A 14221-nucleotide genomic window follows, 5' to 3' on the forward strand; every position below is an offset into this window, starting at 1 on the left:
AAAGGAAGTAATTTTCTACTTAGCATAAAATTAAAGTTGATTGCCTGACATTATGCTGCAAGATGTTGTGCCTGAAAAATGTACGGCTTAACAAATTAGGAAACCAAAAGTACATAGACATGGAATAGCCACTGGAACACAAGAGCCTTAGTAGAATTTCTAACAGGGAAACTTTCTGAATCATACTTCTTGGAGGCAAAAAAAAAAATTTCTCTACTTGCCTCTTCCTAACTTCCTTCTCCACCACTTTAGTAGTAGCTGAGATTGTTAGCGTAGGAAAACATATAACCACACAGAGGCGATCATATGCGGTTCTTTATTCCAGCGCGCGGGACACTGGGGTGATAATACACCCAAATCTGATGTCCAAAGCATACAGAGTCGATTCGTGATTTTTATAGTTTAAATTATACACATGTTAACTAACCCCCACCCCTAGATACTGATTATCCTATTCCTTAGTTACTATCTTAAATCATACCTACGCTTCTACCCTGATCCACACTTGATTTGGTTAAAACAATAGCATGGAGCTGTTTACCGAAGCTGACGCTTGTTCCCAGCTAGCTGCGTCAAGTTCCAGTTGTACGTTCTCTACTTTCTTCCCCCTACACATTGCTCAATCTAGAAATTATATTTTTTAACCCTCCACCAACATTCCTCCCTTTGAAAGTATTTTCACTCTAATATACTAAGTGTAAATGCTTTCACTTAATACAGTCCATTAGGTTTCAGAGTTCATACTGGATGTTCATCTTCAAATTTTCTGTTGTTATAGGCTTTGTCCGGGATGTTGTTGCGGATTGAAGGTGCTGGGTTCTGTGCCAATGCCTTCATTATGGTCCTGTTCTAAGATGCCTTTTTCTGTATCTCTCTCTTCAGGATTTTGTAAACTAACTAAATTACTAAAAATATAATTAGTAAAATTATCAGATTTTTAAGGATAGACTTTATCTATGAACTCACATTCTATCTTAATCTTTCAAAGATTTTACCCAACTAGCTAGTAGCTAAATCCTTTTGTTCTTTTTGTGCCTCATGCTCTATTTGTTTTAACTGACTGATGTCATGTTCTACATCTGCAGTTACATTTGGGATGTGGATGCAGCAATGGTCGATTTGTCCTTTTAAATATCTACACACTCTGTGTTTTTTCAAAAGTAACATATCTAAAGCCAAACGATTTTGCAGGGTCATTTTGGTGGTGGCCTGTAATTGCACATTGAGTTCCCTAAATCTCTCTCGTGTGATTCTTGCTCATCTGTCTACCTGACTTGTGAGTCTATATAGCATTTCTCTATTTCGATAATTTGCAATGGGACTAAACAAGGATTCTAGGGCCCACCCAATCTTTACTCTACTAGAGGGTTCTTTCCAAGTGTCATCTGGGTTCTTGTCTTCTGAGACGTCTCGCTTTGCTTTTATTTGTAAGGCTTCACTGCTCTTGTTAAATGGGGATTTCTTTCAAATTGGACATAAAGTGGGAAGGCCCAGGGTGATTTCTCTTACTTCCCCGTCTATAGGCAAGTGTGTTGTCCATGTGCTATCACTCATTGCCTATACAAATGGTCCTGGACTTCGAATTGTACTCCTGCTACATCTTACTATAATCTTAGAATCTATTTTGCCTTGTTTGTGTTTAATTTTCTTGCAGGCACAACCAATTCGTAAGGCTATTGCTAATGGTGACTACTGTTTCATTTCCAGATTATCAGAGGTGCAATCATAAATTTTCTTACATACTCACTAACTTACCTTATTTGCCTCTTTCTGACTGCTGGTATCAGTATTTGTCACTGTGGGATCTGTCTCATTTTCAGAGCTTTTCCATTTAATGCACCAGGGTGTGCTTTCTATATATTGGAATTTCTGGAGGATGCTCACAGACTATGCACTGTCCCAAGGTTCCAGTCTTTTCCAATCCTTCTTTTCACATTTTTACACCACAACACTTTCTGTAGCGTTGTCCCTGATCTTTTGATAGCGTAGAAACTAACATTGCTATTTTGCAAGGTCTTGGTCTTTAACCTACTACTCTATGATTTGTCCTAATTTGCTATTACTAAGAATGCACTCTGACTTTCTCATGGGTTGCATATAGGAATCCTCTGTTATCTTCTAGTATTCTCTGACTACTACCCTTGACTCTGGTACTTGTTTACAGTTAATTGTTTTGTTCCCTCTTATTTCAGGTAATTTTGATGTTATTATTCTCTAGCTTACTGGGTCCCCTGCTGCCTTTGGTATTGGCAGGCAGGCCGTTATTCTGCTGGTATTATGCATTTTGGCAAAGTCTCTGACTAATCTAATCATTACATTCTCAGCTCGAATTTCATTAGAAATTTCTATTACTTGTGTTTTTGCCTGTATCTCTCTCTTCATTCTAGAATGAAGAGTTGTTAGTTGACTCTTCTGTATCCCATATCCTAAAGTAACAGCAATCTCTACTGGTGACATTAGTATCTATGAAATTAACATTACTCACAGGAAGAGCATGAGCACAGTTACTAATACCATTTGAACAGTTACAGACGTTTCAGCCTCAGCTTTGTTGATCTAAAAGTTTCTACAGCCCACGACTGGACTCTACGAGGGACCTTCTTCACACGTGTGTAGTGTATCTAGGGTTTCACTCTAGCCACTTTGACTGCTGTAAAGGTGGTTAGCAGTACCTGATGGGGACTAGTCCACTTCTCTTTTAGTGGTTCTTCGTTCCAGGTTTTGATGTATACTTCATCTCCTGGTTCGATATTGTGGACTGGATTCTCTAGGGCCAGTGGTCTGTTCTATACGAGAACACTTCGGAGCCGAGCTAGAGTTTTCCCGAGGGACAGAACATAATTATACACATCTTGTTTCTCTGTGACATGAACATTTGGATTGGGGTTAGGAGATTCATATGGTTTCCTATACAATATTTTATAAGGACTAACTGCCATCCTACTCCTAGGCTTTATCCGAACCCTCAGCAATGCTATCGGCAAAGCTTGTGGCCACTGCAGTTTGGCTTCCTGGCATATTTTACTGATCTGCCTCTTCAGTGTCTGGTTCATTCTTTCTACTTGCCCACTTGACTGGGGTCTCTATGGTGTGTGGAGGTCCCAAGATAATCCCAATAACTTGCTTACCTCTTGTACCACCGTGGCTATGAAGTGTGGGCCTCTGTCTGATGATATCTCTAGGGGCACCCTAAACTTGGGAATGATCTCTTGTAATAACTACTTAACTGTTTCCTTTGCTTGGTTTGTGCGACAGGGAAGGGCTTCTGGCCATTCAGAAAACGTGTCAACCCTTACTAACAGGTATTTGTATCTCCGAGTTTTTGGCAGTTCTGCAAAATCTACTTGCCAATAGTCTCTTGGTTCTATTCTTATCCGAATTCTGCCTAACTGTGCCTGTCGTCTAGCTACGGGATTGTTTTTCAGACAGATTTCACATTTAGACATTACTGACTTGGCCATTGTTTGCATCCGTACTGAGATTAGGTATTGTCTTAGCCACTTTACCAACGCCTCTGCACCCCAGTGACACTCATTATGTTTTACCTGTAAAATTTCTCTCATTACCAAAGGAGGTACCACTATTTGCCCTTGTGCGGTTACATACCACCCTTCTGTGTTCTTCTGTGCCTTCAGCAGTTGTGCTAGTCTGTCATCTTCGATTGTATAGTTTGGCTTCGGAGGCAAATTAAATTGAAAGATATTAAGCCTTGATGGTATCAACGCCATTGTTTTCTGCACTTCTCGCGCTACCTGACGGGCTGCCCAATCTGCTTTTCGATTTCTTTCACAAATTTTGGAGTTGCCTGATTGATGTGCCTTGCAGTGCATGATTGCTACTTGTTCAGGTTTTTGTACTGCATCTATCAATTGTAGGACTGTATCTTGATGTTTAATATTTGTCCCTTGGGAGGACAGCAGTCCTCTTTCTTTCCATAAAGCTCCGTGTACATGCACTACTCCAAAGGCATATTTGGAATCAGTCCAAATATTCACTGTCTTCCCTTCACTCAGCTCGAGTGCTCCGGTTAATGCGATTAGTTTTGCCCTTTGTGCAGACGTGTTAGGTGGTAGTGATTTTGCCTCTATTACTACATCAATTGTAGTTACCGCATATCCCGCGTATCTGGCTCCGTTCTCTATGAAGCTGCTTCCATCTGTAAAGAGTTCCCACTCTGGTTGCTCTAGGGGGACATCCTTCAGATCTGTTCTTGCTGAATAAGTGTGCTCGATGACTTCTAGACAGTCATGCTCTAATGAACTTTCCTCAGCTGTGGCACCTAGAAATAGAGCTGGATTCAAGAGGTTAGTTGTTTTTAGTGCAACATCATCTTGCTCAGTCAGGGTTACTTGAAACTTCATCATGCGGCTTGGAGAGAGCCAATGGCCCCCCTTTTGTTCCAGGACTGTAGTTACTATGTGTGGCACATAGACATCTATGTGTCTTCCCATTGTGAGCTTCCTGGCTTCTTGTATCAGCAGCACGGTAGCTGCCACTGCCCGCAGGCATGAAGGCCATCTGGCACTTACGTTGTCGAGTTGTTTGGAAAAGTAACCCACCGGCCTTTTCTAGCTTCCCAGTCGTTGGGTCAGGACTCCTAGTGCCAGTCGCTGCCTTTCATGCACGTACAGCTGAAAGTCTTTAGACAGATCAGGTAACCCCAAAGCAGGAGCAGTTGTCAGCGCTTCTTTTATTTCTGGAAGGCCTCTTTCTGTGGTTTGCCCCAGGTGAACGGCTGCGTCTTCTGAGCTTCGTACAAGGGTTTTGCAATCAGTCTATAGTCCATGATCTACAGGCGACACCACTCTGTCATTCCGAGGAAGATCCGCAGCTCGTGTAGATTCTGGGGCTCTGGAATAGCACAGATAGCTTGAATACGATTAGTACTCAGTTTTCTCTGCCCTTGTGAGATTTCACATCCTAGGTAAATCACAGTCTGTTGGGCAATTTGTGCTTTTTCTCTGGATACTTTATACCTTCTCATTCCTAATGAATTTAAGATTTCAATGGTTACCTTTATGCAGGTCATTTCTTCTTCTGTTGCAATCAAAATGTCATCTACATACTGGAGTAATAAATATTGGTCTCTTGGTACTTGCCCTTCTCTGGTCTAGATTTCTAGTTCTTTTGCCAGTTGACTTTCAAAGAGAGTGGGGGACCCCTTGTACCCTATCGGTAATCGACTCCAGGTGAGCTGAGTTTTTCTTTTACTTTCTGGATGTTCCTACTCAAAGGCAAATAGTTTCTTACTTTCTTGGTCAAGGGGTATACAGAAGAAAGCATCTTTTAAGTCAATTACAGTAAACCATTTATATATCTCTTTTACGGATGCTAACAATGTATAGGGATTGGCAACCACTGGATGAATGTCTTTTGTTATTTCATTTATACCTCTTAAATCCTGTACAAGTCTATACTCACCATTGGGTTTCTTCACTGGGAAAATTGGGGTGTTGTATTCTGATTTACATTCCTCTAGAATTCGATATTTTAAAAATTTATCAATGGTCTTTGCTATTCCCTGTCGTGCTTCTGGTTTTATAGGGTATTGTTTGATTCGTACAGCCTTTGCTCCTTCTTTTAACTCTACATGTACCGGTTGTGCCAATTTAGATTTTCCAGGTACATTTGTTTCCCAGACAGAGGGAATTATTGCATTTTCTACTTCTTTAGGAATATTAGAAATTGGTTTTTCTTTTATCATCAAAATCTTTCTTGTCTTAGACTCTGGAATTTTCATTACGAGTTCACCATTCTCAAAAGTAATTACTGCCTCCAGTGTTGCCAGTAGATCGCGCCCTAAGAGCGGAGTTGGGCAGTCTGGCATGTATAAGAATTCATGGGTCAAGATCTTATCTTCAAAGCTCAATTCTAGGGGTTGCAAGAATGGCCGTACCTCCTCCTTCCCTGTGGCTCTAATGACTGCTGCTGACTTGTTCCCGATTTGCCCCTCAAGATAATTTAGTACAGAATGTGTGGCCCCCGTGTCAATGAGAAAATCTACGTCTTTTCTTTCTAAATGCAAAGTCACCATGGGCTCTCTTGATCCTGGCTCCCTCTCATGTAAAACTATGACTCTGGCTACACCATCTAGCTGATGCTCACTACTTTGATTAAACATACTGTCTAACTGAGGCTGACCATTCTGGCTAAACCGGTTTGGACACTCCCTTTTCTAGTGTCCCTCTATCTGACAATATGCACACTGATTTAGACCTAATCTACCATGACTAGAACCTCTGCCAAAGCCACCTCTATTAACGCCACGACCACTTCTACTACGCTCCCGCCCCTGTCTCTGTAAGACTGCTAAAAGGCTTTGCCCCTGTTTCTTGACAATTTCTCTGTCCTTGTTATTATAAACTTTCTAGGCAACCTCTAGGAGTTTATCTAAGTTTCTTAACTCTTCACTTTCTAGTTTTTGTAGCTTTTTCTTAATATCTTCCTGTGCCTGACTCAGAAAAATAAAGGCAAGCTGAGTCTTTCCTTGCTCACTGTCTACTTGAAGATCAGTATATCTTCTAGCTGCTTCCTTAAGTCTTTCTAGAAAGGCAGTGGGAGATTCTTTCTTTTCTTGTCGAATTTTATACAACTTAGACTAGTTCTTAGGTATTGCCTGTTGAACACCAACTGAAATCTACTCCTGATATCTCTTTAGCCTTAACATATCCACTCTAGAGGGGTCATTAGCATCCCACTCTGGGTCTGCAGTGGGAAAATTATAATCTAGTGTCCCTGTCACCAAACCATTTCGTATGTCTTCTCTAGGTCTTTCTCTTGCTGCTCGAAGAACTATATCTCTCTCTGTCTCATCTATCAGAGTGTCTAATATGACATGAATATCTTCCTAATCGGGGTTCTGAGTTTTCATTATCATCTTAACTACACGAGCTACTTTATCTGGGTTTTCTCTATACGTTCCGGCTGATTGTTTCCATATAACTAAATCAGCAGGTGAAAAGGGTACCTTTACAAAGACAGGTCCATTAGTTCTCACCCCTTGCTTTAGTGGTGCAATAATCGTTCTCTTTTGTTTGCCTGATTTTAATATACTCTTTCCTGCCTGAGGCCACTCCAGGGCCAGTTTTCTTCGTGTTCGGTGAGCTACTGGGGCGTCTAGTTCATCTGCTTCACTGTCACTACTTTCTATTTTATCTGTCTTCTTCACATTCTCCTTTTGCTTCCGCCTCACAATCACATCCTGGACAGGTGAATCGGGGAGGGGGGGATACAGGGGGGCAGACGGGCCAGAAGCTGGTGAAGGAGGTGTAGGTGGGAGCGGAGGGTACCCTTGAGCTGGTGTTAGAGGGGGGATAAATCTTTCAGCGGGTGTGGGCGGGGGAGCAGGATAGCTTTGGGCAGGTGTATGTGGAGAAGGGGGGGTTCTCTGAGCAGGCGGAGGAGGGGCAGGCGGAGGAGCGGCTGGCACAGGCAGAGGAGGATAATTACCTTCGGCAGACAAAGGTGGGGGTGAAACATATTGTGCTGGTGCGAGCGAGGGGGGTGTAAGAGAATCAGGTGGGGTCAGGGTGAGCGGGGTAGAACTTGGTGTTGAGGGGGCCGTGGTGGTTCCGGGAGCTATGGGAGATACCAATAATTCCGATTCCAGCTCATCTCTTTTTCCCCCTAAAATTTCACTTAAAACTGCATGTTCTATACAATGCTTATTTTGGACGCAAGCCAGACACTTATTATTCTCAAGCTTCATTGCTTTCATTTTGTCAAGCCACAAAACCGGTTTCTCAAGCAAGCACAGAAATAAGTCAATATATGGTAATTGTTCTACCCTTCCATCTTGTGTACAAAGCAATCTAAGTTGCATAATAACCTTCACATCAAAAGACCCCTTTTTCGGCTACTTCTGATTTTCAGGCAAAGCGTATTTTGGCCAGTGAACATTACAATATTCAATCAACTTATCTTTTCGTAATTCCTGACCGAAGTTCCCCTCTTTCTAATGTGCCAACAAACAACCCAACGGAGAAGAACTTGGTATAGAGGCATTATTGCTGCCTAAAACCTCTTTTAACCCTTTTAGTTTCTCCATATTACAGATACATAAAAACCACAGATGCCGAACTTGCAACGCTTTCGCGATGTCTGACGGACGGCTGCCTAGGCAATACTACCAGGAATTCCTTTTGCCCAACTAAGCGTAGCTTTCGCTGCGTCTTAATGGCAGGCCCCCAGACCAGAGAATAAAGAACCTTACCTCTCACCAGGGGTCGTTGTGAGCGGCGAGGGTCGCGGCTCCGATGGGCTCCCCGAGAAATCACCTGGTGCCGGCTGGAGCGTGATCGGGTCACGGGGTCCTGGCTGCGCCCACAAGGTCCCATCTGGGTCGCCAAAAATGTTAGCGTAGGAAAACATATAACCACACAGAGGCGATCATATGCGGTTCTTTATTCCAGCGCGCGGGACACCGGGGTGATAATACACCCAAATCTGATGTCCAAAGCATACAGAGTCGATTCGTGATTTTTATAGTTTAAATTATACACATGTTAACTAACCCCCACCCCTAGATACTGATTATCCTATTCCTTAGTTACTATCTTAAATCATACCTACGCTTCTACCCTGATCCACACTTGATTTGGTTAAAACAATAGCATGGAGCTGTTTACCGAAGCTGACGCTTGTTCCCAGCTAGCTGCGTCAAGTTCCAGTTGTACGTTCTCTACTTTCTTCCCCCTACACATTGCTCAATCTAGAAATTATATTTTTTAACCCTCCACCAACAAGATGACACATCTGAGCAGAAACAGCTTTGATCTTCTTAAGGCTGAGATGTCAGAAAGGACAGATTTGCCGTGAATGGGAAAGAGAACATTCGCTGGAAATACCAAGAAACCTGGAGGTCAGATTTTGTTACAAAGTGTCTACTTTTCATTGCAAAAGGATAGAGAAATCTCAGAACCCATTGAGATCAATTGTGACTGCTCAGATTTACCAAGCCATTTAAATCACATGCTTACAGGTCTTGTTAAAGGACAGGAGAATTACAACCACAACTTCAGTTTTCATGATCCATAAGCTTTAGTTCAGGTTGAAATCAATTTATTTACCTCCTAGTGAGAAATGAAAGAATGGAAAAGTACTGAAATACAGGATTTTATGCAAACTGAAATAGAGAATGCATATGTTTCTAATTATGGGCCAAAATTTTAAGGACTTTAGCTTTCTCAGATGCCTGTACAAATTGTGTAATTCTAAAGGTGTATTCTACTGTTTCAATTTTTTGTTTGTTTGGGGGTTTTGTTGTTGTTGATTGATTAGGGATTTTTTGTTTAGTGGGTTTGGTTTGGTTTTTTATTTGCTTCAAATAAATAGCTTCAGTTTTTGGTATTTGAATCAAAACTGTAAAAGCAATTTTAAATCTGAGATAAAGTTTTTGATTTTTTTTATACAGTAAGGAGACAAAATAATTTGTTCATGAGATATAAAAAATACCTCAAAAGTTAATATTTAAACAATATCTGTCTTTTATTTGTAACCTTTGATAAGGATTGTGAAGAAACATTGATATAGAGGATATTACAACAATCCACCTTACAATGCTGGCTTCATTAAAATGTAATTGATTTCAGTAATTTTTACAGTCAGGTCAAAAACAATGATACTAGCATGTTAGATCTGTACATATCCAAAAGAAGATATTATTATTTAATTATTATTACAATAAGTCATTAAATTTACAATAAGTCATTAAAAAAAACCTGCATGAACATAACCAAAGAGAAACCCAAACTCAAACCCAAACCAAACAATTAAAATCAATTGGTTTGGATACATCTGGAATAGATTTTAGAAATATTATTCTATCTTTTCATTATGTGAGGGCATTTCTATCAATTTTCAAAGATATATTCACAAAATATAATCAGACCCTAAATTAGACATAACAATATGTGAAGAGTAATCAAATTGGAAGTGGTAAGTCAGTGAAAGACCTACCTTATTCATACAGAACCTTTAACAAAATTGCTCAGTTCATGGCCCAAATGAAGTGTATTAAACTTTCTCATTTTATCTTGCTTGGGCTAATGATAAAGAATATACAGTCTCAAAACTAATTAAAAGGAAATTCTAAACAACAGCAAAGCCTAATGAATTTTAAGCAGTATTCACAGGTCTTTGTTAGGGGAATGCTTGAAATTTTTAATTTAACATATGTTGGCAGTGAATCTTTCTCAAAGAAAATATTCCTGTCCCAAAATTAAAAACAGGATCTATATCCTTTAATGCAGAAACAGCTATAAATCACAGCAGTTCACCTTTTTTTTTTCCCCATTAGCTCTTCAATCAACACCAGCAGAGACAATACTAGCAAACAACTGAGCCCTAGCAATGGAACTTGATGTGTTGCTAGTACTGCAGCCATGTACCATGTGCATTTCCTTCCCAAAGCCCAAGTCAGATCCAGCTATTCCCAAACCCCTGATCAAACACACCAAGGCTGTAAGGTGGTTCTTTGGGACACCCTCCTTGAATAATGCCAAAGGCTCAGAGCTTGGTTGTTTTAGTAACAAAAAAATCTCAAGGTAATTCTTGTTGCTTTCTAACTTATCTATGTTTTGAACCTTGTTCTACAGAAGAGTATTAAATGTCTGTCATTTATGTAGAGAATACCATAGCAGCTGCAGCTAGAAACTGGCTGAGAGAGAAACAGGGGTTTGATCTTAATGACAGAAATGACAGCAAAGAAATACTGCCAGCTGTTTTTTTGCAGCATTTCATGTACTCAGTGAATATAATTTGACATACAATCTCCTCTAAGAAAAACAACAACAACAAAATACATTAATTTACTGCTATAAAATACTTACAAAAATTTTTCTATGCAAACTATTTTGACCTATTGGAACAATGTTACATATATAAAGGTTTTGAAACTAAACCTAAAGGTTTTGAAATTAACCTTTTGAAACTAAAGCTTAAAACCTAGTAGTATTTCTTTGATGATTTTATGACAGGACCAAAATGTTCTTTCTTTAATGTGCAAAGACCTTTTTGTTTATTATAATTTTAGTGGTTTTCAACTTGGTGAGGGAGTATATATCATGTAAGTAAAGAAAAGAAGAGGGCTTAGACATTGGAGCTACATTTGAGCAAATCAAACGCCTGTAACAGGATGACAAGAAAACACTAACAGCTTTCTTTAGGAAATTCTACTTTTCTGTGCAATCTTGCCCTTAGCAGGAGTGAACTTCTGAAACTACACTCTTAAATGTCCCCTTTTATCGTGCTTTAGTTCACACTGAATAGCAAGATGAAAACTTGTGCCCACATGTATGATCCCATAGAACACATATATTCTGGAAATGCACCTGTTGGGTGTCCAGCTGCTGGTGGTCATTCAGTCATTGGAACCACAGAGTAACCTGGGGCAAACCCCTGAAAGGATGGCAGTGGTGTCTCAGCATTAATTTGTTTTCTTCTGTACAAAAGTCCTCCTATTTGCTGTGGTGAGCACAACCTTTAAGCAGGTCATCTCCTTGAGGAAAAAAAAAAATAAAATACCTACACTGTCTGTATTAGATGTTAACTCTTCTCTGAGAATACATTATCCAGGAGACTTCCTTCCTCCATGAAGAGGGTTGGAAATTAAAACTTGGACAGCTTCAGATAATGTACCACAGCAGGGTTTTGAAAGCTCTGTTAAATGCCTAACATAACAGAAATGTGAACAACGTAAAAAGTCAATTAAGTGTAATTGATGTAAATACTTTTTAGTTATGGCAATTTTTGTTTTTATACAGGGCTCATAAAGAGTATCAATTTTCCTCTGTCTGGGTATAGAAAAATTTGTTTTGTTTGGAGTTGTTTCTTTGTTTGTTTGTTTGTGGGGGTTTTTGGGGTTGGTGTTGGGGTTTGGGATTTTTTTGTTTGTGTTTTTCTTCAGTATGTTTGTTTTTGTATTTTTTTGTTGTTGTTTTGTTGGGGGGTTGGGTGGTTTTCTGGAGGTTTTTTGGCAGCACTTTAAATATTGTTTGATTCTTGTAGTTCCACCAAGGCTTTTCACAACAATACTTATTCTTAGAGAGTACTTGCTGCTCTGAAATAGAAGAGGCTTTGGAAATGAAAAGGAATACATAAGCCAGACAGTCAGATGCCTGAACATCAGAACAGAATTTGCATGGCTGCAAATGCACATGAAGTAGTTTAAAACACTATTCAAAAATGCCACCCACTGCATATGACAGTCCGTAGATAATGCATTACAAGAGCTCTGACATGGGTGTGGGGTCTCTCCACAGTGCTCGGATTCACCCCCCTCACCCTTTTTGTTCAATTAGCTCTGCTGGGAGATTGCAAAATGCAAGAAGGAAGCCCTGAACAGTCATCTGAAGGAACATGACAGGGAGAGGTTTCAGGTATTTCCTGTGTCAATTCATAAAACCTGGAGGGAAGTTGCTTCATAATGAAAGATGACCTAGAAATGTTTTTCTCTTCCTAATTCTGAAAAGTGACAGTTGTTTGTTTTCTTGACTATTCAATGCTCAATAACTAAATCCTTGTTGTATCAAGAAATAAAACCCAAGTATCTCTTTCCTTATTCAGAAAATGACTGAAAAAACAACCAGGACTTTTCATTCCCCTAGGCTTTTCAGTGCCCCAAACAAAATGGTAACTTGACATGAGTTCAGACTTCAATGCATGCCATTGTTTTCATATGCATCATTCCATGCTCAATAAGAGTTTCTGTCACATTCAGATTCAGAAAGCAAAGGCAGAGTGGAAATGGGGGCAGAGAGGAATCTGTAGGTTCGAATTTTCCTGTGCAAAAGAAGAAATGGCGAAAGGGAAATGGTACAGCTGTTTAGAAATGCTTACAAAAGGGTACTCCTTGTTTCCAGAATTGTTAATGGAAAAAGTCCAGTCATAAATATCTGACTTCAGAAGGGGGTTCTAGATTTCAACTGATAAACCTCTGAGATTATCTGGAGGTAGACATGACTGCAGTTTTTTCCTCCCAGGGTTTTGTTCGGCTCTTCAATTCCTCATTTCCTGCCTTGGATGTCGTGGACGACCTTCTGAGACATTTGTGTTGCTTGACTCATCTAGCTATGATTAAATGACTACATCACTGGACAAGGGAAGACCTGTGGATCTCACTAAACCTCACTAAGGCCTTTGATATGCTTCCCTACAACTTTGTTACTTCTAAGCTGGAATGATATGGATTTGGTGGGGAATGAGAGTGTCTTGGTTTGAAAGACAGGTATTTGTCAAGTAGGGCAAGAACTTCCCTTGGAATGAAAAATATTACCTCTGTTCCTTTGAATTATTATAAGTTTGAAATTAAGAAACTTTTCAACAAAGATATGGGAAAAGGAATAGCAGATCTCTACTAGTATGTATGTGGATAACAAGGCAAACAAACAACAACAATGGCAGCAACAATGAACAAAAACCCAGCAAACCCAACAGACAAAGCCCCAGGAAACCCAACAGACAAAACCCCAGCAAACCCAATAAACAAAACCCCAGCAAACCCAATAAACAAAACCCCAGCAAGCCCAACACCGTCTCCTCCCGCTCTGGCAGGCTCTCCCCCGGTGCAGTTCCGCTCACGGCCGGCAGGGGCGCTGGTGGCTCCCGGCGGGCAGGGCGGGTGCGGTGATTCCCCCGCGCCTGCAGGGGGCGCTGTGGGCAGCGCGGGGGCTCGGCCGTGTCCCGCCCGTGGCAATGGTGGCCGGGCCGGATGGCGGAACGGACTGCAGCGGGAGCCACGGCCGGGAGGGCAGAGGCAGACACGGCCCCTGTGGAGGCAAACAAAGGGTAACAGAAAACCCGACAGTCTCGGTGGGAGCTGTGGGAGTCGGGTGCACACGGGGTGCTGGGTTGGAGAGCAGTGAAAAGCCGAGGCAGCGGCACAGAGCAGCGGCGCTGGGCACTGGCAGCCAGGCTCCTCTGTAGGCACTGCCGCACACAGCCAGGGACGGGGAGGGCTCGGGGTCCCGGGCTTTCCTCTGAAGCACCCAAAGAGATCGTGAGAGTCCTTTCCAGCAAGAGCAGGTGTTAATAAATCCTTCTATGATCCCAAGGCCCAGAGAGAGAGAGAGGAGTTCAGCCCAGTTCATCACCTCCAGCCAAAATCTTGCCATATCTCTGCCCTTCTTGAGAGAAAACCACTCAGGTAAGAAAGTAGCCTCTTTTGTTCTCCAAAGTATTGTAAGTATCAGTAGTTATTGTCTCTGAGCAACAAATGGGACAA

At 41.1% G+C, this 14221-nt stretch overlaps 1 long non-coding RNA gene across 1 annotated transcript; it reads right to left on the reverse strand.

Annotated features, from left to right (window-relative positions):
* Positions 1 to 264: 264 nt before the first annotated feature.
* LOC134563869 (uncharacterized) lies at positions 265 to 8695 on the reverse strand. Its single transcript, XR_010083434.1, has 3 exons — positions 8213 to 8695; positions 2673 to 2812; positions 265 to 893 (listed from the first exon to the last, which is right to left on the reverse strand). It is a non-coding gene; the product is annotated as an uncharacterized LOC134563869 (long non-coding RNA).
* Between the last annotated feature and the right edge of the window lie 5526 nt (positions 8696 to 14221).

This window comes from Prinia subflava, chromosome Z, assembly GCF_021018805.1.
Source record: "Prinia subflava isolate CZ2003 ecotype Zambia chromosome Z, Cam_Psub_1.2, whole genome shotgun sequence".
NCBI lineage: Eukaryota > Metazoa > Chordata > Aves > Passeriformes > Cisticolidae > Prinia > Prinia subflava.